Below are 20,973 nucleotides of genomic sequence, written 5' to 3'. Positions count from 1 at the left end.
TTCATGTGAGAGTAAGCTAATTTTTGGAGCATAATTTAGAATATTTGTTACATTAAAAGGAAAAAAAATCGTATTTCTCTTTAATTATTTTTCTTTTGGTTACGCTAAATCCTATTTAAAATGGCATTTTCTAAATTGGAGGTGGAGGTAGAAGAGGAGCTATGCTCATAGTAGCAACAACTTGCTTTGCCCCCATTAGGACTTGCTCACTCTACTATCACTTTTTTTAAAGGGCCATGTTAAGGAAAAAGTAAGGTGCATGAAGAGGTCCAGAGGGAGATTAGGGACTCCAAGACCTCAATGAATGATTAACCTAGCTTGGCACAAGATTATCATGGTGATATGCATGAGGAAGTGCCCGATATGGATCCCTACGACCTACTCAACCTCACTCTGTTGACATGAGCTTCTCCACATGGAGAGGTATAATGACATGGTTACCAAGCATCACCATATGTTCTTAAAAATTGATATTTCAATTGAGAAAATGGCCCTCTCAAACTGTAGGACTCAATAAACCCTAGAGTAGCTCACCACTCTTGTAGCTCAGTTAGCTACCACCTCGAACTAAGAAAAGGTAAATGCGCCCAAGCATGAGACTTGATGGCCTCCACCACTAGAACCACTACATGGTCCATAGGGAATTTTTGGATCCAAGGATATTCCCCTTCTACCTATGAAGTCAATGAACTCTATCATGCTAGTAATGAGCCTCTTTTAAGCTTCCCCATTATCCATGTAGCCAACCCTCCATTGAGACCCTCACCCACCATTGGTAGAAGCTCCCCCACTCTTCCTAGGCGCCCCAATGGAACTTACATTGCTCAGCCCCATCATGGACAGTATAGTATTAATGGCTAGTGTGTGAGCTTTCACTCAACCGCCGAGACCCTCGGACCGCTTATTGTTTCAAACGTTCCAAGCCGAGCACTAATGGCTACCTCTCACATAGCCGACGCGCAATGCCTACCTTACGGGTGTAGTGAGCTTACCTTAATGCCGTTCGAGTTACCTCCTCTCCCGCGCACTCCGGTAGCTCCACGATCTAGGTGCAAGCTTCAAGCAAGCTCCATCCTCAAGCTCCACACTCCAAGCTCCATGTCTGTGAGCAAGACAAGAGAAGAGAAGAGAAGAAAAGAGAAGAAGAGAGGAGAAGATGGAGAGCTTCTCCTCCTCGGTCCCTCACCCTCACACACTCACTCCCCCACACTCTCACACTCCCTCTCTCAAGCACAAGCTCAAGCAAGCAAGAACAAGAAGAAGAAGAAGAAGAAGAGGAGAGCTACTTTTGGCCACACACAAGAATGAGCTTCCCATTCACTTTTCAACTTTATATACAAAACCCTAAATCCCTTTTGGGCGGGCATCCCCTTTTCCCCTTTTTTACATGGCCGGCCCTTTTTCCCATTGTCCTTCTATCTTCCTAGATTCCTTTCCACCGCCCATCTATATTTACAATTTGCACAGATGAGAGCCCGGCGCTCTTTTACAAGATTTCAGGGTGCGCCTTTTTATTTTAAAATACGCCTTTCCCCTTTTGTATTTGCCTTGGACCTTTAAGGTTGCCCTTGTGCTTTTGGCCTTTTCTCCTATTCTTTCTTCAGTCGGGCTACCTTTTTTCCGCCTTTGCCCTGCGTCTTTTTTTATTTCCTTTTGCTTTCTTTGTGTTGGGGTTAACATTACCCCCCTCCTAGACGAGTGCCAGTCCCATGGCACTCACCGTCGTAGGTAGCAGGCTGTAGCATGCACCAAAGACGTGGGTGACAAGGACGTATGTGGTTTCCGTGGAGGAGTGTTGGTGGTGGTGTGAAAGAAGGTCCTGGGGGCCTGTTGTTGCTGGCCAAGGTGGCTGGGGGAAGGTTGTTGGAGTTGGTGGTAGGGCTATTCTATGTTGGGGATTGCATTGATGGCCAGCACAAGTGGTGGTCTGTTGGGGATTCTGCACATGATGATTCTTTGCGGGCTTGTCAGATGGTAAGGGATAAGCATTCAGAGTTGGGTGTTGATGAAGATCGAACGACACTTTCGTTGGAGTCTTCAACACTTGCAATTTGAAAACCTCTCGTGTGGTCTCTCCCTAAGGGGTAGTGCTAGTCTTCTTATCGTGCACAAGACATATTCGATTAGTTTGGGAGACAGGTTGAACTCCAAGCAAGCTGAGAGTATTGTCCTGCACTTGAGGACCCAAACTGTGTATATACTTCGGTGCAGGTATTATGTGAGTGAGCGTGCATACTTAGATATTACATCGTTAGAAGACCACGAGCTAGTTTCTCGTAACAATGTGTGGATGTAGCAAAGTTGTCCATGTTAAGAAGAAGTACACGGGAAGGGATATGAGACATCCTTTGCATTGTGACTGCACGACGTAGCATAATTGAATACAGGGACACCGCACTTTCGGTAGCTAGAAGCTATTGGGCTTGCGTGATGAGGACGGTGTATATGTCATGGCCAATCGTGTGGTGCTTACCACCATTGATTGCAATGGTATTAAGGCAGAGTGCAAGAGAGAATTATGCAAGTGGGTCAGGGTGACAGGTCTAACCATAGGGGAGACAAGCTCCCTAGTTATGTCCTGCCCTTGATGTGCCCTAAACAATTGTGAGTGATGCTAAAGGGCTAGGGGACTAGGGATGGAGCCAGTCGATCAAGGTCACTGGACGTACCTAATTTGAGGACCCCTAGGTGTTGTGCTGTGATCGTGGGTGCTTGTTATCTTTTCATTCGTTTTTTTTTTTGACCTGCCTAAGTACAACCATTACAATATGTTGAGGCTATCAGCCTTTCAATGGGTTGGAAAATGTTAAGCTTCGAAGGCTCAGAAAATGGATAGTACAATGATGATTGTGTCCTAGCCTCGTTGTTAGAGAAGCAGTTGGTGAAAGGGGGAGATACACTTGAGATATTGCAAACCTCCTTGCGGCGCATGCGATGTTGGTATAATTGAGGTAACGACTGCCATGAGACAACTATAGAGCTTGACCCAGGAAGGGGGCGTGACCCAGGAATGTGTTTTGGGCCATGCAATGTGGGTGGTTGGCAAGGGTGATTCGTGATTTTGGCAGGGTGGCTTTGCCGCGACTCCTTGGAGGGTCGATGGTCTTGCGGTGATCGGGCATTGAACACTTTCACCCAAAGATCTGTCTCATCCTATATCCACTTGTCGCATCATAAGAGTACATGCATGGCATATGCCGCAACTATAATAAACCGATGCAATGCAAGGAGACATCACTGATCTGAATTCTATGGTGTTGACTTAGACAGTTATCATCTGCGCTTGATTAGCTTTTTCTTTTGCTAAAGGCGTGAAATATATTAAATGCAGATATGAAAAGTTCATACAAGTCGGGAACATGTCAACACTTAATAAGTCGGGAACACTTAACCATTTAAAAACAAAAATTTATGGCTAGTTATCATTTGATAAGCCCCGTATGCATCATGGGCTACTCGATTTGTACGAGGCGGGGCGAGTCTGGGTGGCCAGGTGATTGGGGCTCTGTTGGTGTGGGGCTCCCGTGGGGTTGAGCAGGGAACATGTCAGCCGGGACATGAATGGTTTAGTCTCGGGCCGCTACCATTTCCAGAATGTCTTTAAACAATTCATTGAATTCTTCCCTTTCCCGAGCTGCCCTTTCTGCCCTTGAGCATCTAGGGCCCAGGCGTGAGCTGGGGGTTCGTGCCACTAGTGCTGCCACCTGTTGCGTGTTTTGAGTCTTGGCTTTCTTGACTCGAGGATTCTTCGGCCTTCGCCCTGGACAGTGGCGCTTAGGGCCTCGCTTCTTGGCGTACCTCTTAGTGGTGGGCACATAGCGCTCCGGTGGAGGGGCGCATGCCACATGCTCCCGTCATCTGTGAAGAGCGTCTTTGCATGCCAGATGTTCATGGTTCTCCATGTGTTCCGTCTGGAAGCCTGCAAGATGCAATCCAAGGGTTAGACCTTGATACAAGATACAATTATTCGCATGGAAGGGATTTTAGTGTGGTTTATCAAGCGCATATGACAAGAAGGGGAGGGGTGAGGCATGCAGTGTTTGTCGTAAAGGGATGGCCCCCATGATGATGTTTGTTTTGCCTCCAGCCATTACCCGATATTAGCTTATGCGAAGTTGTGTGGACTAGTTGTCATGGAGTGGGATAGGGCACATCCTCGGAAGGGTAGACCAAAAAAGGGAAGAAGGTGTATAGAAAGGGACTACACCCTATCTACACCATCATTGTTGTTGGTCAAGGCTTCCTATGGCGGTAATGTGGGTTGCATGCCCTTCACTTGGAGGTGGGGATGGTCACACGGCTTTTAAATGTGTGATGAGAGGAGGGCTTGAGGAGCTTGGCCTGTCAGACCCAACTCTTCTCCCTGTGCTTGACTATCATTGCTTGTGTGTGTTGATATTGTTTATACATGGTAACACAAAAATCAGTGTTTATTTATATACATACTTATGAATCCATGTCACTTCACGAGGATAAGTACCAGTTGTAGAACTCGGGGTTATACTAGAGCGTGGCACACGCATCTAGTATTTGTGGCAGCTTACTTAATACCGATAGATATTTTGCCACATCGAGCATCATGGAACCTTGTCCGAGTCTACTGGCAACGTGTAACTCCTCCTCTGTGAGAACCTTATCAATCAAAGGGCTCTCTAGGCTAGTTTCAGCTAAGTCCGTACCCCGAATGGCAGTCAGCACTTGAAGGGAAGTTGGTGCCACATATGTTGGGTCTCTTTGGGATCGCCATTTGGCCAATCGCTCCTCAGAGACTGTCATGATCTAAGCCCCTAGTTCGGCCATTACAACGTGGTTTTCACACCAACGCTGTTCAAATTGACTTCGGCCTGCTGACAGTCGCTTTAGTTGCTCTATGTCTACGAGATTCAGTCGACAGAGCCCTTCATTGAATGTGATGGTTAAGCGTAGTTTGTTAGTCTCCTCGTCAGAGATGAGTTGCATGCGTTCATGTAAGAGCTTGTTATAGTGCTCGTCGAGATGTTCTTGCTCTTCCCAAGATAAGGGGAATGGCAAGTATTCTTCAAGCTGCTCCTTAGGGCATGTGTCCATGTCCGCAAGGGCGTAGATACGTGCGAATGCTTTGAGCTTAGCATCCAACTCAGTTAAGCATTCTGCGACGCTTCTATGTTCAGCGAGGGCTTGCTCGGTTGCCATCTCATGCAAGGTTCTAGGAGTTTTCCTGGGCTTTAGCATAGCTGGGGGCTCATGCCTAGATGAGCAAGATTGGTCAACGTTGGGATTGCTCATGCCCTTGGGGTTTCCATGTTTCTCTAGATGCTTCGTTGTTGCGTTATGGTTCTACTTGGATGTGACTAGTGTGAGTTCATCACCTTGTTGTGACCGTATTGTATCCACTCTTGATTGGTCGATGTGGGTTCTATTGTCAGTGGATTGAGCATTGAAAGCAACTGTTGATGGCAACAACTGCTTTGATTTTTCAGATCACACGGATGTGTCTGAGGTTTCACCACTATTAGGGGAGACATTTATGGGTTCATTGGTGGATGGACTCGATGCTTCATTCATCAGCTCTCCAGCACTCTTCATCCCAATGTTCTTGGGATTCGCAACCACCTACAACAGTTGTTGTTTTCGCTGTTTTCTCCTCTTCTTCTTGGTCCGCACAGGTGCATCTAATGGCTCAGGACCCTGGGCTAGGTCAACCGCTGATGTGCTTGGTTGGGCCTCAGCATTCTCCTTCTCTAGAGTATCCTTACGAGACATAGTTGCAGCCTGTGGAACAGCCTGGCCAGGTTGTGAGAGCACAACTGCCTCCCTTTTCGGAGAGTCTAGCTCCTCAGCCAACTCCCTCGTGTCTAACTTCTCCAACCTCGGCTCTAAGCACTTTGAAAGTGCTGGAGTTGTCAATGAAGTTGGTTGCGACACCTTCTTCACAGGTAAACCACTCAGGACACGTTCCGCAAGGAGCATTGTCATGGCCAAGGGCTGTGACTGCTGTGATCCCTGATTGGAAGTAGTAGCAACTAGTTTAGTGGGCTGGCTACCCTTGGTGGATTGTGGTGTCAAGTCCCTAGGGCGATCAGAATTGGTTGTGTCTTTTGTTGGCCTTTGAGCACTCATCTGTGTAGATCGAACCTGAGTTGATCTAGTCGCATTAAGTGGCTCAGGCATATCCTTGGGTCGAGAGCTACCGATGGTGTCATGTCCCACCTCTTGGACATTGGAAACTTAGATGGAGATAGAGATTGGAATTGAGCCGTTTCCCTTGACAACCGTTGTTGTGCTTCCTGTGTCCTTTTGGAAAAAGAGGATGTAGGAGATCTAGGACTCTTAGGTGGACTTGGCACTGGCTGAATGATTTGCTCGAGGCTATTAGACGATTGTGCCATTTGCTTTGTTGAGTGATCAGCCTTGCCTTGAGCAATGTTGTGCATATGATGCTTGCTCTCCCCTTGGGAAATCAAAGGCTCCTTGGGCACTAATGATTTTTCTGCATGCTCAATGGCTACATCTGATGTCCGCTTGTCAAGCACACTAGGTTGAGGATCTACTTTTTGATAGGCCATGTTTGGTTTCTTGATTTCAGTAGTGAGGGGCTCGATCACTCCAATATTTTTGGTTCGAAACTTGGCCTTTTGTTTAGTTTTCCTCCTACGCCTCTTTGCTTTGGACATAATTTGGGCTTCGGCTAGAGGTGGCTTAGCAGGGAGTTTGGGTACCCAAATCCAATGATTGCCTGCATAATACCCTTGAGCACGAAGGAACGCCTTGGATATCCATCGCGGTGTTGTATTGGCCTTCCATCGATGCCTACGTCTATAAGGCTTGGGCTTCTTTTGGGGTCTTCTACAATATTTGTAAGTCCAGAGCCCGTCTTTGGCATTGTCTCTTGACCTCTTTTCAGGTCTGGCCTCACTCATTAGTTCTTGTTGTTCGACCTGTGCTTGTACCAGTTTTTCCAACAAGTTCTTGCTCTCGTTCGTAGGCTTGACTATTACGTCAGCACCTTGCTTGCCTTTCCCTCGAGGTTTGATGAGGTCACCCTTGCTAAAGGTTGTGACTATCCTCACACCCGGTAGTGTCAAGTGTATCCTCTGTGCTACATAGTCGGCCTCACACCTGGTCGCTCTTTTGAAGGGCCTTCCTAGGAGTGTTTCTTTCCCGCAGCTAGCACTATTTGGAGGAACATGAAATAGGATAGGCAAGCTTTCTGTTTCAATTATCGCAAGGATTTTGCACTTCCCTATGAGTGCTTGTGGGCGTCCCTCATAAGGGCTAAGAGTTGCACTAGTCGGTGTGAGCTCTGGTTGGCCTAGTAGGGTCCATGATTCATAGGTCAAGATATTAAAATCTGCGCCTTTATCAATCAGAGCATCGATAGTATGCTCTCTTTTCACTGTGAGTTTGACCCTAAGATAAGCAGGTGGTACTATGTCTTCATCTTCCGGGTCTTTGCTCGTAAACTTAAGCCTTCTGACAGATGCCCTTGAGTCCCCACTTGCATGACCAGATGTGATTTCTCCACCAATGTCTTGGGTTTTCTATGCAGTGTTGCTCAATGTGCATCTCTCATCAAGAGTGTCATGTCTAGTCATCTTGGCATTTGTAGCTTGCTGATGTTGCATTTCGCCCCGACTAGACGTGGTCTGAACACAATGTCTTTGTGTTCTAGTGGTGTGGCCTTTTTGCCCTTGATGGCTAGATTGGCCCGTTGAGGTTCTAGGGTTTCTAATTCTCTCTGTTCGGGTATGGGCTTTTGGTTGCTCTTTTGCAAGTGAGAATCCATGCTCGTGTAGAGCCATTACTTCACTAGGGTCCAATTTAGAAGACTTGTCACTATGTGTATTTTCTCTCCAACCTACTCGGGGGAGGTGCGGAGGGGGCAGAGCCCCCTCTACGTGGGTCTGGGGGGGCAATCCCCCCCGGCCCGCAGGGCCATTACAATAGACGCCATATGCAATTTTGAGGACCGTTTATAGCCAAATTTTGAACTACGTGCTCTAAATTTTAGCCCAGTGAGGATCTATGATGTGCCCTTAGCTCTATGCGGTCTTTGGGACCAATCTTGGGGTTTAGATGCGTCAGAATTCGTGTTCTACATACCTGTCCAGTTTTGATAGTTTTATGTCCGATTCTCAGATGTCCGATTTTCAGGAGTCCGATTATCAGAATCGGACGTCTGATTTTGGGTGGGTCTGATCGGACCAGTGGTTCGATTTTGGTCACGTCCGATTCTAGGAGTCGGATCAAAAAGTGGTCCGATTTTCAAAGTGGTCCGATTCTGGGAATCGGACCAGACAGGGTGGTCCGATTCTGGCTGGTCCGATTACAGACTGGTCTGAGTGTCCGAGTGTCCGAGTCGGACGGGTTGGTCTGAATCTGAGTGGTCTGAGTGCCATGTGGCACGTCCGATCGGACTGTCCAATTCTGGGAATTGGACAGGTCTGGTCTGACTCCCTCAGTCAGACGGTCTGATTCTGACGAACGGTCCGACCCCAAGACTCGGGTGGTTCGATTCTGGGAATCGGACCACTGCGAGTTGGTCCGACCGCGTCAACGGCGGGCGCGATCCCCGCGCGTTTGAGCCACGATTTCGGCGCGTTTGACCCCTCCTTACTGTTTGCTACACACAATGACCACAGACTTCCTAGATCTGATTAGAGCACTATTGGAAAACACCAAACTCACCTGGAGTAGCACGAATCGCTAGCGCCTAGAAATCGGGGTAGCGTTTCCTCGTCCTGTGAACTAGAAGCTCTCTCTCTCTCTCTCTCTCTCTCTCTCTCTCTCTCTCTCTCTCTCTCTCTCTCTCTCTCTCTCTCTCTCTCTCTCTCTCTCTCTCTCTCTCTCTCTCTCTCTCTCTCTCTCAAAGCCAACCAAGGAAATGAGGTCTGTCCTGGCCTCCCAGGCCTCTTAAGGTCCTTTCCCAGCGCTGCAGAACCTTACAGCTAGTTCCCTGTCCCTATCTCACCCAAAAACTTGAATCTGATCCCCTATTTCCCTGTTTTAGCCTGTTATACAGCAACAGAAAACCCTACTGTTTGCTTGTTTTTTTTCTCTTTTTTTTTCGTATCCTAAATGCATCCAAATCACAAAACAAATACCTATACTACTCCATTCCACAACATAAATCTCAAGAAAGCAAAAAACCTACTTGCCAAGGAGATCGAATACCCTCTTCAACCCCCTCGCTTCCTACCTATCTATCTCAAGCACCGGTTCGGGGAAAACCCTACTCCAATGCTCGATTCGAAGTGCGCAAGCGCTCAAGGCTTGAATCCGTTGGTCCCGGCAACGGAACCAAAATATGTGAGCTTTCACTCAACCGCCGAGACCCTCGGACCGCTTATTGTTTCAAGCGTTCCAAGCCGAGTACTAATGGCTACCTCTCACATAGCCGACGCGCAATGCCTACCTTACGGGTGTAGTGAGCTTACCTTAACGCCGTTCGAGTTACCTCCTCTCCTGCGCACTCCGATAGCTCCACGATCCAAGTGCAAGCTTCAAGCAAGCTCCATCCTCAAGCTCCACACTCCAAGCTCCATGTCTGTGAGCAAGACAAGAGAAGAGAAGAGAAGAGAAGAAGAGAGGAGAAGATGGAGAGCTTCTCCTCCTCAGTCCCTCACCCTCACACACTCACTCCCTCACACTCTCACACTCCCTCTCTCAAGCACAAGCTCAAGCAAGCAAGAACAAGAAGAAGAAGAAGAAGAGGAGAGCTACTTTTAGCCACACACAAGAATGAGCTTCCCATTCACTTTTCAACTTTATATACAAAACCCTAAATCCCTTTTGGGTGGTCATCCCCTTTTCCCCTTTTTTACATGGCCGGCCATAGCCTAGGCCCTTTTTTCCATTGTCCTTCTATCTTCCTAGATTCCTTTCCACCGCCCGTCTATATTTACAATTTGCATGGGTGAGAGCCCGGCACTCTTTTACAAGATTTCAGGGTGCGCCTTTTTATTTTAAAATACGCCTTTCCCCTTTTGTATTTGCCTTGGACCTTTAAGGTTGCCCTTGCGCTTTTGGCCTTTTCTCATATTCTTTCTTTAGTCGGGCTACCTTTTTTCCACCTTTGCCCTGCGTCTTTTTTTATTTCCTTTTGCTTTCTTCGTGTTGGGGTTAACAGCTAGCATAGCAATAATGGATAGCATAGCAATAATGGGCACCATGGCTATAATGGACATCATGGTATAAATGCACAACATGGTATGTATGGACAACAAGGCATGCATGGCCATCATGGTATGTACGGATAGTAAGGTTTCCATGACAACAACACTCTAATGATCTCCGTGACAAGATCATCCTCATTAAGGACAATGGGCAGCCCCATCAGCATTAGATTTGGAAGAATGGACCTCCAAATTAGAGTCCTACTTCAATATTTATCCCTGCACGGATGATCAAAAATTTATCCTTGTATCTCTCTACTTGGAAGGATTTTTCCTCACATATTTTGTACTATATCAATCGAGAGAATGATTAGTTTATTAGTTAGGAAGACTTTTATATATATATATATATATATATATATATATATATATATATATATATATATATATATATATATATATATATATATATATATAATCAAGTATTTGTATCCCTCGTAGAAAATGAGCAGTTGGCAAGACGATGGTACACTCTTGACCAATGTAATCTCATTGTACGAGAGTACACAAATTAGTTTATGAACTTGAACATATATGTGGAGAGCATTAGTAATAATACTAAATTGCACAAGTACATCTACCAATTGAAACCAAGCCTCTCAATAGATGTCATGGCTCAAAAGCCTACTACCCTATTTGATGCAATTGAATTGGCTGAAAGCTATACAAGAAAGTACCATCAAAATGAGATTTTCTAGCAAGGTTATGGATAGCCCTGCACCCCATTGATATTAGCCCTATATGATGGGGGTGGTTCTAGAGGCAATCTCACATCTAATATAGCAGTCCCAACATACCCACTTACCCCCCCTTCCATGTTGAAAGAAAACAAGGTACTTTTGGGATAGCACTTGGCTCTCGGGTAAGTTACTCATGAATATATGTGTGCATCACGTGGGTTCAAAATAAGGTATTTTTTAAATACCATTTTTATACATTTTTACACACAAAAGGGTATAATATTAAGGGGTTATTTACATATTAAATAGAAAATGATTATGTTTTATTCAAGAAAAATTCACAGATAAGGATATTTATAAATAGGCCTTGACGCACGTGATGTAGAGAATATACATATAGTAACTTCCCCAAGACTTGGCTCTAATGGTGAGAGCAAATATGTTGAAAATAGACACCACACTACATGACCCTCAAATGGTTCAAGTGGTCAAAGGTTCATTCCCATAGATGTTGTGAATGAATGGAAATAAAAAGGCCTATGCTTTAAATGTGGAGACAAGTACATAGCTGACCACGCCTCAAAATTCCTTTACAAGTCAGCTAAGGTCAAAGTTCATAGCATGTATATGATGGAAAATTGGAACAATGATGAGGAATAATTACATGAAAATGAAGAGTATACTGAGGATGTAGACCAAGAGCAATTCTATGACTCAGAGGGGATGAGTTTCCATTTGATACAGGTGGTTGCCTATCCCATGCTTTTGATTTGACACACCCCCTCCCCTGACTACCACCTACCTTTGCTCCATCTGCTTGGATGCTTGGCCTAGTTCTATGAGCCCCAACACCCTATGCATTCGAGGAAGTATTAATGGGGTGCATGTGTTTATCCTTGTGAATAGTGGTAATACTCACAAATTTATCAATAAATCAGCCATTGATCAATTGAAATGCACCCCTATGGAATTAATGCACCCCCTAAATTTTCAAGTAGCAAATGGCAAGGAAGAAATCAACACACATGTATGGTCCAAAGTCCCCCTATGTCTGATTGAGAATTATGTGGCATTGGTTGACCTAATCACATTAGATATGGGCTCCATTGATGTTTTCTTGGGTTGTGGTTAGCCGAAATAATTGGGAAAATTTGTTATGGATTTGTCTCAGCTCTACATGGAGTTTATGATACATGCACATCTCATCCGCTTTGAGGGAGTTCATGATAATGCTGATTTTTAGTCAATTACAGCAAAATACCTCAAACGGGAGTTAAGAAATGCTCATAGATCTTTGTCTTACACTTGAACAAGGAAAATTTAGATCAGCACTCCAAAGTATCTAAGGATTCAGCCTTACAAGCTTTACTTGAGGAGTATAGTGACTTATTTCACATGTCTACAACCCTTTCCCCAAGAGGCATGTGAAGCACCCCCTTGATTTAGAGCCCCATTGTTAGGACCTAGAGCAGGTCTAACACTGGCCATAGATACTAGCCGTCATGCCTCTATAACACTCACAAGACAACCCCACACGGCCTCGCGACCAGTAGCATCCGAGGGTACACTATCCTAATCGCTATTAGAGATATTGTGTTTGTAATGGAATGTAGTCCAACGATTTTCCTTCCTTACTCCTCAAATGGAGATCCCATACGTCTTTGTATGATATACCACATAACACAAATATAAAGGAGGCACCCCCTCCAACTGAATGTCGTGGCCCCACTACAGCTCTCCTACACCGAGAGGATTAGCCCCTCTATACGTTGCTCTAACATAAAGGACATACAAACAGTCTCCACTCTTCGATTTTGAACGATCTAGGAGACTTCAATATTTCCTCACCAAGCACCTTTCCCAAGAAACGTTCATCTAGCCTACAGCAAGGGTATCCTTACACACTCCACGTTGGTCATTTATTAGGCAATCAAGTGCTATGCATCCAGGTTTTATACCATGTGGCGTGCAAAATGCAGAAATGTATGACCATTGGGTGAAAAAAATTTATGATTAGAAATCAGCCATGTGATATGCAAAAAAATCCTTTAATGATTTTCATCATGCACATTATTGTGGCGTTGCTAAAGACTAGCACCGAGTTTCCTCATGCTACTAGTCTCCTTAAACTTAAATTATTATCAGCCTATATGCTATGCATAAACCAAATGAATCAAAATTTGATGTATTTCTAGTAATCACTCACTTTTACAATCCCTCTTCCCCCTAATCTTTTAGGTTTTGCAATGTTGCATAGGTGTAGGGTTCATTTTTATGTCATTTTTCATGTAGAAAGCAATAAAAACACACTCTAACATTTAAAAAAGGGCTGAATTGAGGCTTAATCCTTAGGCCTTAGTCTTGTTACACATTCACAAGCATGAATAATATTTTTCCCTAATTATTGAGCGAAAAAACTATTTTTCCTCTCATTTTTTATATTTTTCTTTATTTATTTATCCAAAAATTATGATATTCAATAATTATTGGTTTTTCCTAATGAACTATGCTCAGCATTATTTCCCTATCAATTTTCATCTCATATGACCGCAAAGAACCCAACAAAATCCCCAATTTTTATCATTTTCATAAAAATCGCAACTTGCGGGTTTTGCATGTTTTGAAAGAAATCACTATATCATTATTTTTTTTGTTTTCTTCTAAATTTCAGAGAGAATGAAACATATAAAATCAAGAACAATCATTATCAAACACTTCAGAGGATCGCTTACGCATAAGAACTACAAGTTTCGAGGTGCGTAGCTTGAAATCAGGAGGCCATTGATGCTTCTCCTTTGCTGCTGACGCAATCTCCTACCCGATCTATGTCCTCTACCACCTCAACATCATCATTTATTCAAATTCTTCATCACACCCCACCCCCTTCTCTCTTGAATTGATCCATATAAATGGACAACATGAGGAGAGAGGAGAGAGAATGACTAAAAATCAAAATTTTATTCCCTTCATCATATTACACATGGTTACCATCAAAATCTTCCCCTCTCTGCATAGATCAAGGGTATCCCTCTCTCTCTATATGATTGAGCATCCAAAAGGCACACAAATCTCCAAAAAATGAGGCACCAATCAAAAAACGCCCCCTCCCTGCATCTCGACATGTTTTTTGCATATTTTCTTCATTTCTTCATTTCATTTCATTTATAAAATGTCCACTTCAAAAAACCACTTTCACACTGCCATGGAAGGTTTTTTGGCCTGTTTGGGGTGCAAACGGACTTCAATTCGCGATTCGACTAGACATTGGCTTGGTGACGTCAAGATCTACAAACTTGGGCCCCATTGTGCACTTTTTGGCTCCTGGATCCAATAGTTGCTTTACGATGCCAAACCTTACGGAGATTAAATGGAGGGTCAAATGACCTCGAATCAATAAACCGAGACTTGCTTTGGATTCCTGACGTTGAAATGCATCTAGGAAAACTCCAGCTCACTCATCCGCCACCATTTGACTTTTCATGAAAATTGGCTCTTTAATGCCTCTTGGACACTTTTTGGCTCTAAAAATGGACTCCAACACTTCAAGAACGAGTCCAAATCAGGTCCTAAAATCTAGCTCTCATTGGCAACCACGAGATAGGGCAACTCAACCTACACATAAACACAACCACAAAGAACATCAAGCTAATACAAATTAGATACACAATAAAATCCATACCAGCTCTCACCCTACCCGTGACAAGACCACAGCATGAAATCCATGAGGAGTAGGCCTAGCATAATTTGACAGAAAGCCTAAAGCTAGTCACTAACTGACTGCTCCAACACAACCAAGGTAAAAAGAAAGAGAGGTCATCCTAAGTGACGATCTGAACTATCTACCTAACTGAGGACAACTAAACTAGGAGCTCCTCCTAGATGAGGACTCCTATAGCCTGAGTAATAAATATTTTTATCTAATACATTTTCCTTTAGCTTTAATTCTTCCATACTTGGGCATGTAAAAAGGTGGGAGCTGAGCGTAGTGACCCAAGGAGAACACGACATCGGTCTCAGGTCCTATCTTGGTACCCAATAACCTATCAAGCCCTCGCAAGGTGACACTTAATCATTTGTCATTTTCATCTTCCACTCACTTTTATTTTCGCTCCACCCTTCTCTTATTCTTATTTTTTCAGTTAAAGGCCACCCCTAGGAAGACAAGGCATCGGAGCCCCAGGTCTTGTCTCTGCCCCAATAACCTATTAGGCCTTCGTAAGGCAATGAACAACTGCTCAAGGATTTTTATTTCTTTCCTTTTCTATTTTTATAGGGGTTAGAACCCCTTTTTACACACCTCTATATATTTTTATTCTTCAACTATTCAAAATTTTTCTTCTTTGCATATATTTTTTCTAGCAGGCTTTTCTAACTGCCACACAACAAACAGAAACTCCTAGAATGTCCACCTAGCAAGTCAGAAGAACAAGGTCACTAGGATTTCCTTCTAAAACATGTATTTCAGTGCCATGGCAATGCCTTTGTAGGAGGCAAAAACTGCTCACACCTCCCACAGACATACCTAATCTAAACATGGGACTTCATGCCTTGATTGCCGGTCCCCAATAAACAACAAGAAAGTAACCCCTACATACACATATATTATTATCTACTTAAGGGAAAAACTCAGAAAGGGGACAAAACCACTTGGAATGGCCACAAGAAGCTCCTCTAGAGCAAAGGCTCCCTCCCGTGATTTCATCAACCCATGTGATGCAATCACTAAAATAGAAAAGCATAAAACGTACCTACACCAAACAGACATATGGCCCTCTTGGCCTAAGGAAGTATCACATTTCACACCCAACAAAACTGACCCTCTTGGCCTAAGGAAATAAAGCATTTAAACTTGACAAAAACCAACCCTTTTGACCTAATAAAATAAATTATTTTAATCAACCAAATACATGGTTTTCTTGGCGTATACATTGCATCTTATCTGGCTAGCCAAGGTGAACCAAAGATGTCATGAGATGTAAGGGCTAGCCCCGTCTCTTATACCATGCAACTGAAGGCTCCATTAGCCCAAGCCTTTCTACTGATATCTCAGCAATAAGGCCCATCCCTTCTTGGGTACTATGAGCTAAATGAGTGACCCTCTTGGGCTTATATATCTCATCTCCTTGGTTATTATTCAAATGAACCAATCATCCCAACTTTCCAGAATCTCCCCCTATAGGGAGAATCATAGATATATGGTCATTCAACCCTTCCCTAATTGGATCATTACCTATTTTAATGATAGGACCCAAACTAGGTGGAGCTTCAAGCCTAGGCCCATCTAGATGCATCTTAGGGCGGTGCATATTGTCAGATGAATCAATATGACCTTTGGTCTCCTCCTCAGAATTAATCAAAGCATAACCACATGGAATGCTTGGCCTTTCATCTCGCACACTAACCACACATTTAAAAAATTTGGGTCTCCAAACCCATCTTATGTTACTTTTTATATTCTTATATTGCCTCAATTTTCCCCACTGGTCTAATGGACTCAATGAGGGCTTGTTGCTATGGCTAGTTGGCCTCACATCCTCATGACTTCCATTGAGCACAGATGGACCTTTGGCATCATGTATCTTTGTCATATGAGATGACTTTACTTGCCTTTTTCCACTCTACGGCAACCGATTATTCATAGGAACCATGCTCTTACTAAAAGGAATAGCATCTTCTCAAAAGCATGATTCATCCATAAATTGGAAAGGTCTTTCAAAAGCCTTACTAGGAGCACAACTAGAACCACTCATAGCACACCTATCCACACTTTTGGGCCCAATGTTTCTATCACTAATGCTTCCACAGCTACCTCTCATGGAAGTGTCGCAAGCCCTAATGGGACTTTCTTGGCTTGAAGTCATTTTACCAAGGGGCACACTATCCCTGCTCATAGGATTCCCATTTCTTACTAAGAGGTTTTGGCTACCAAGATCCCTCATAGAGGCTTTTTGGGTTTCAACAAATAAATTGTCTCCTTGTAGAAATGGATGGATATTAGGATGAACTTGCAATGAGCGGCGAAAACTCCAAGTTTTTTCCCAACATCTTTGAATATATTTCTCATAGTCTATTGCATGCATCTTAGCCTCCTTCAATGACTTAGGATCTCGCATCCTCACTTGGATTTGTGTATCAAGAACTAGACCACTCATAAAGAGCTCACATAGCACATCCTCTGGCAACATAGTGGCTCTTCTTGGCCAAAGCCTAAAAATATCATCAAATGCTCTAGCATATTCTTTAGTAGAAGGGTAAGACTCATGTCTAATCTGTAGAAGTTGCCCTAAAACCTCGCTCATAGGCACTTTCTTTTTGCATTCATCTAAAAATTTATCACATAGCTCATGGAAGGATTTAATCGACCCTCTTGGGAGGCTCGAATACCATTTCCTAGCTTCTCCCTTCAGGGTGCTAGAAAATACAAGCATCGAATATCATTGAACCCACATGCAAGGAAATTTAGGCCATATTCATTTAAGTGCAACATTGAATCCTCCTTTACCAGCCCATGAAACACTGGGAGATCCCTATAAGGAGGAGGGCATTTAGTCCTCTCCTTCGGGATCAGCATTGGGTCATTAAAATCTTCATATTCGTCATGACCTAGTTCCAGCCTTTTAGGGTATCTGGTCTCTTCTGTTTCCACCCTTTTCTGGTGTAGAAAGGTTAATGTTATCCTTGCCATCCCTTTCTACCAACTCATAACGTGGTTTGGGGAGGCCTATGCTATGCAATAGGGAGTCTAATCCATCACCTATTGATGATGCTTTAATAATTATATCCTCATTTGCTACCATCCCCTAGAATCAAAGATAAGTCCCAATAGAAGCTTCCTCTCTGACAAGGGTTTCCCACATATATAGATATCGTCCAATGCTTTATGGATTTGTAAAATTTTGCTTCGGTATCCAACTGCATCAGGCCCTAGCATCGGATGTATATCTTGCTGGTAGGCATGTATTACTCCAACCAATGGCATCACAGTCTTTTCCTCTAAAAACTTACCATTATTGAGGATGTAATATTCCCATCATAACACTTCATATCAAGAAACAAATTCGGGCTTGAGATGTTTTAAAAATTACTCGTCAAGCTATCACATAAGTGATTGCATGTAATTTTGTTAATATTGAGTCTTGTTTAAATCAACTCTGCAATCCAACACGAGAAGACGCTGCAATGTTCACAGCCAACAAGAAGCAAAGACGCCTCATAAATAATATTACGATGACTTGATCGTAATTTTTCCTGCATTATTGATTCCATTTAATGCATCAAAGATCGCATTGATTTTGTGACCTCAAGACAGATTGCAAAAGCCTTAATTGGTAGACAAAGAACGCGCAAGAATGAGCATGATATTGAGTCTTCTCAACCTCTTGATCAACAATAACCCACCAACTCTATGTTCTCCCTTCTCAAAGCTTCAACATCAAGTTGAGCACTTTTCTCCCTCTAGTTGGCCACATCTACTAGCTACTCTAAAACCTCTTTCACTCTTTCTATCTCCACTTCATAGGGCTATTGTGTATTTTTTAGGTCTTGGACATGCTCTTTTCCTCCATCCCTTAGCAACACATGTAGAAATCATACAAACCCATGAAAGTACTCAATGAGATGGCACTTCTAATTGTGTGCAGGGCATTGTAGATCTTCCTTCTTCATGCCCTTAGGAACCCTTAGCATTGCCCTATAGAACCTTTTCCCTTGGGGCTTATCACAACAAAGGCATCATTCATATAAAAATACTGTAGACCCCTCCATAGGAATCTCTCTAGTAGATGTTTGCTCCAAAAAAGTGGCCTAATGTTCCTTGAGATAGACTTGCAAGGCCTTGATTTGTTCCTCCATAGAGGCAGTGATAGAAAATACCAAGGATACTTGTGGTAGGAGATGCTCTTGTCCCACTTGACCAAGAAAATCTACAACTGTCTCTTGAGGATTGCCTCCATTCCTATTAAGCTCTTTTGCCAGAGTGCTAGGAGTGCCTTCAATACTAGTAGGCTCTTGTATTGGAGTGTTAGGATTGGCATCACTCCTCACAGGCTTAGAAGTCCCCTCCATATGTTGCATCTATGTAGCATCCATATATGTAGACACAACTATATGAGAAACATCAATCGACAAAGGGGGACCCCGACAATGTGGAGGGGGGGGGTGTTTCAAAACCTTGAGGCCCCCCTCCTGTTGTGGGGTTCCTTTGTGGTCTGGGGCACGGTGGACATGCACAATGTGAGGGGGGGTGGGGTTCAAAATTTCAAGGCCCCCTCATGTTGTGCACATCCTTGGCAGTTTGGGGCAGGGCAAGGCAAAAACAACACAACACAAGGGGGGGTTTCAATATCTTGAGGCCCCCTCCTCACATTGTGTGGGTTCTTCGTGGTTTGGGATAGGGATGGGAAAAAACAACACAACCCTCACGTTGTGCTGGTCCTTGGTGGTTGTTTTGGGAGGGGGGATTGTGTTGAGATATCGAGCTCCACTCGTGATATGCCAGGGTGACCGTTGTGTATTTATGTCACCGACTTGTCAGTTGCAGATGCGGTTGGTACACCGCCCCTAAATAATAGCTACATGATAGCTATCCTTATCTACTCTAGTTCGTGGCTCAATTAGTATGCCACCTTAGTTAGTTGAGTTTTGGTTTGAGACCCATATCTAGGGTTCTTCTATTTCTTTGTACTGGAGTTCTTTTGGCTTACACAACTAAGAAGAGGAAAACTGTTTTCAGCCTCCACCCTTGTGTGTCTTCCCCCATTGTGAAAGCAAGAAAGCTTCAAGCGAGACTCCTTCCTTCTCTCCCACAATCTTGACATGGTATCAGAGCCTTGTTCGTGGTAAGGAGCTCAAGAAAGCAAGCCAAGCTCGTGGTGTTCTGGTAAGAGGAGCAGTGTTGCTTTCATCTTCTGTTTTGGGAGCAGATCTCTGCAGGTAGCACAGCTGGAAAGTGCAGGAGTGCATTGTCTCAGGTTGAGACGCCCTTCGCGGTGAAGCAAGAGGGCAATATATGCTGCGAGCGAGGGCTTTAGCCCCTGGAGCCTTGTTTTTTTGATTTGAGGCCATTTCGAGGCCTGTTTTGGAGGCGGAAGTTTTCTGCATGCACTCAGGAAAAGGCTCAGTTTTATGCTTCCACTGTTCTATAGGTCGGTGAATAGTTACTGTAAAAATTGCATTGTATGCTTGTGCGCAGAGACATTGGGAGTTACAGAATTATCCCTGTTGCCTGTTGATGCAAAATCGTCACTAGGAAGTGACTGTGTGGTCAAATACCACATTCGCCAGTTTTGCAAATTTTCCCTTGTCAGGGTGAAGCTGTGGTTTTTGCAGTCTTCTGTAATGGCATCTGATTCTCTTTCACAGATTGTCACTGAAAAGCTTGACAAGAACAACTTCCAAGCATGGAAGTTTAGAATGGCGAATTTCCTTATGGGAAAAGGATATTGGGAATTTGTTGCAGGAAATGAAGAAGAACCAGTTCTTCCTGATGTTCCCAATTCAAAACATGGCATGAGAGAGCCAGGAAAGTTATGTATTGGCTGTCTATCAGCATTTCAAACTCTATGATTGTGCATATTCAGGATGCAAGTACGCCAAAGGAGGCATGGGATACTTTGTCAAAAATGTATAGCACAAATACGCAAGCCAGGAAAATGCAGCTCAAGCAAGAGTTGCACAATGTGCAAAGAGAAAATATGAGCATCAACGACTACCACATGAAGGTGAAGAAGATTGCAGATGCACTTGCTTCCATTAGGTCACCAGTGGAAGATGATGATTTAGTTTATGTGACCTTGAATGGTCTAGGAAAGGATTATGCACAGTTTCGGACATCCATTTCAGTTCGTGAAAGATTTCCTGATTTTGAGGAGCTGATTGCTCTTCTAATTTCTGAGGAGCAAAGAAATGGTGGTGCATCTTCTTCAGGAGGAACTTCAAAAGAAGCTGTCTTCTACTCAAATGCTGGAAGAGGTAGAGGCAGAGGTAGAGGAGGCCGATATGGAGGCCGTGGTAGAAATCAGAATATGCAGCAAACTCAAGAAAACCAGTCCTATGGAGGAGGACGTGGTAACTCTAGAGGCAGGGGGAGCCAAAGAGGTCGTGGTGGATGGCAAAGAGGCCAAAATGCAAACAGTAATGTT

Source organism: Lygodium microphyllum, chromosome 1 (genome assembly GCF_053477565.2).
Source record: "Lygodium microphyllum isolate KBCC chromosome 1, Lygodium_microphyllum_v1.1.10, whole genome shotgun sequence".
In the NCBI taxonomy this organism is placed as follows: Eukaryota; Viridiplantae; Streptophyta; class Polypodiopsida; order Schizaeales; family Lygodiaceae; genus Lygodium; species Lygodium microphyllum.
Note: the sequence above shows the minus strand (reverse complement) of the source record.